We start from the raw sequence: 3,208 nt of genomic DNA on the forward strand, positions 1-3,208 counted from the left end.
TGTTTCACATACACACACACACACACACACACACACACATGCTTATATAGACTCATGCACACACACACACTTATATAGACTCATGCACATACACGCGCGCGCACACACACGCTTATATAGACTCATACACATACACACACACACACACACACTTATATAGACTCATGCACATACACACGCGCACACACACACACACACACACGCTTATATAGACTCATGCACATACACACACACACACACACACACACTTATATAGACTTATACACATACACACACACACACACACACACACGCTTATATAGACTCATGCACATACACACACACACACACACACACACTTATATAGACTTATACACATACACACACACACACACACACACACGCTTATATAGACTCATGCACATACACACACACACACACACACACACTTATATAGACTTATACACATACACACACACACACACACACACACGCTTATATAGACTCATGCACATACAGTACATGCATACTTAGCTATCTTAATGAACACATATCATTGACTTGGTGTTTTAAATAAACCTATGACTATCACAAACATTAAAAGAACGGTAACAAACCATTTATTAATCAATTTTGAAATTGAGCATCTTGATAAATCTTTTCAAAAGGGAGGTTTCGTGATTTAACTCGCTTGTGGTGGACTGTTTTGCAGCAAAAATATAATTAAACACATTTCATCGATTGTGTTTACTGGCTTTTACGGTATTCTGGCCGAAGCATTTCGCGTTTTATAGGCAACACCATGAAAAACCTGGAAATATCAGGGATGCTTAAAACTGTTGAAAAAGTAAGTAAAGTAAATTTGAGTTATTGATGCATATTGTGTGTTTTAAGCATCTTTTGGGTTAAAATCTAGCCTATATGAAAATATAAGGCAAAGTGTTTATTTTTGGTCCTATAATTGGATATCATTTCTGTTACTTTTTTCACCATTTTTAATATTCTTCTGTCTTCACATCAGTATTTAATTTTAAATGCTCCTGCAGTTTGAAAACCGATTTTTTTAAATTATAAATATTTTCTTTATAGTCTAAATTATTATGAGCTCATAATTGCTGCACATATATAAATGATTAAATAATTAGAAAATGCTATTTTAAATAGTTTTAGATAAAATATTGCAATAGGTCACTGCTGAAACCACTCAAAAATATTATTTCTAAATATTACATAAAACTCTATTGAAAAGATTTTTTCAAAATTCTTATCCAGCAATCACTAACAGCAGAATGTTTTGGAATGTTCTGATATTTTTGGATTTGCATGATTATATATAAGTATGTGTATATGCAAATCAAAATAATGAAAAAAATATATATATATGTATATATATATATATATATATTATTGCTTTAACAAAAATAAAGCCAAGATGGAAAAGCCATGTGTGACAAACTTAGGACACCCTCTGATTCAGTTGTCTGTACATCCACATTTACTCAGCAACTACGTGAAGTAATCATTTTCTGTATGACTTTATCACTCTCTCACATCGTTCCGGAGGAATTTTAGCCCAGTCTTCTTTACAACGTTGCTCCAGTTTATTGGTGTTTGTGGGTATTTGTTTATGCACAGCTCTCACCACAGCATTTCAGTCAGGATGAGCTCTGGACTTTGACTGGACTAATGTAACCCCTTGATTCTGTTCTTTTCAGCCGTTCTGTTGTAGTTTTGCTGCAGTGCTTGGGATCACTGTCCTGTTGCATCACCCAATCTTGGCCAAGCTTTAGCTGTCAGATCGGATGGCATCACATTTGACTCTAGAATACTTTGGGATACAGAGGAGTTCATGGTGGACTCAATGACTGTGAGGTGCCCAGGTCCTGCGGCTACAAAACAAGCCCACAATCATTAGCCCTCCAGCAGCATGTGTGACTTCTGGTATGAGGTGTTTGTGCTGATATGCTCTTTAGGATTTCACCAAACGTGGCGCTGTGCATTATGGCCAAACATCTCCACTCTGGTCTCGTCTGTTCAAAAGACATTGTTCTAGAAGTCTTATGGTTTGTTCATCTGCAGATGCAACTTTGCAAACCTGAAGCGTGCTGCCATGTTTTTTTGTTTGTTTTTTTTAGATAGAAGAGGCTTTCCTATGGCAAGCCTTCCAAACATGCCATACTTGTCCCATATTTGTCTAATTGTGCTGTCATGAACTTTATCATTTAACATGTTAACTGAGGCCTGTAGAGTCTGTGGTGAAGTTCTTGGGTTGTCTACCATTTCTCTGAGTGTTACACAGTCTGATGTTGGGGTGAATTTGCTGGGACTCCACACAGGATTGGGCTCTTCATCTTGCTGAATCTTGATCTTCATCACGGTGGAATGATGGACTTGTTTGCAAATGGCTGTCGTACTCTTCCCAGATTGATGGCAGCTAAGTACATTGTAATAAGTACATTGCATAAGTATTCATACCCTTAACTAAATACTTAGCTGAAGCACTTTTACAGCCTCAAGTCTTTTTTGTTTGATGCGACAAGCTTTGCTCAACAATAGCTTCTCTAAGATCATTGCTGATGTCTGATGTCTTTTCTCTTTGGCATTGTGTTAACACACACCTGAAGGCTCCAGACCAGCAAACTGCCAGAACTTCTGCTTTTATAGAGGTGCTCACTCTTGCTGATGATCAGTTAATCAAAGGCATTTGACTAGCAGAGCCTGACCGTTACCTACCCTCTTAATTCTTATGTTAACAATAAGAGTGTCACACATGGCTTTTCCATTTTTGGTAAATAATTTAAATTTTTTCAATGGTAAAAGTAAATTTTTGGTAAATAAATAATGACACGGTGCAATATGTCATGTGTTGTTGTTCATCTGAGGTTTTATTTTCCAAAATTTAAGATCTGTCAACGAACAGATATTTTTTTACTATGCCCTGATACAGAAAACCATTGAATTCAATAGGGTGTCCTAACTTTTCACATGACTGTATATATATGTGTGTGTGTGTGTGTGTGTGTGTGTGTGTGCAATATGTCATGTGTTGTTGGTTGTTCATCGTTTTATTTTCCAAAATTTAAGACCTGTCAACGAACAGATATTTTTTTACTATGCCCTGATACAGAAAACCATTGAATTCAATAGGGTGTCCTAACTTTTCACATGACTGTATATATATGTGTGTGTGTGTGTGTGTGTGTGTGTGTGTGTGTATATATATATATAT

Source organism: Sinocyclocheilus rhinocerous, unplaced genomic scaffold (genome assembly GCF_001515625.1).
Source record: "Sinocyclocheilus rhinocerous isolate Xijiao unplaced genomic scaffold, SAMN03320098_v1.1 scaffold1301, whole genome shotgun sequence".
NCBI classification, from domain to species: Eukaryota; Metazoa; Chordata; class Actinopteri; order Cypriniformes; family Cyprinidae; genus Sinocyclocheilus; species Sinocyclocheilus rhinocerous.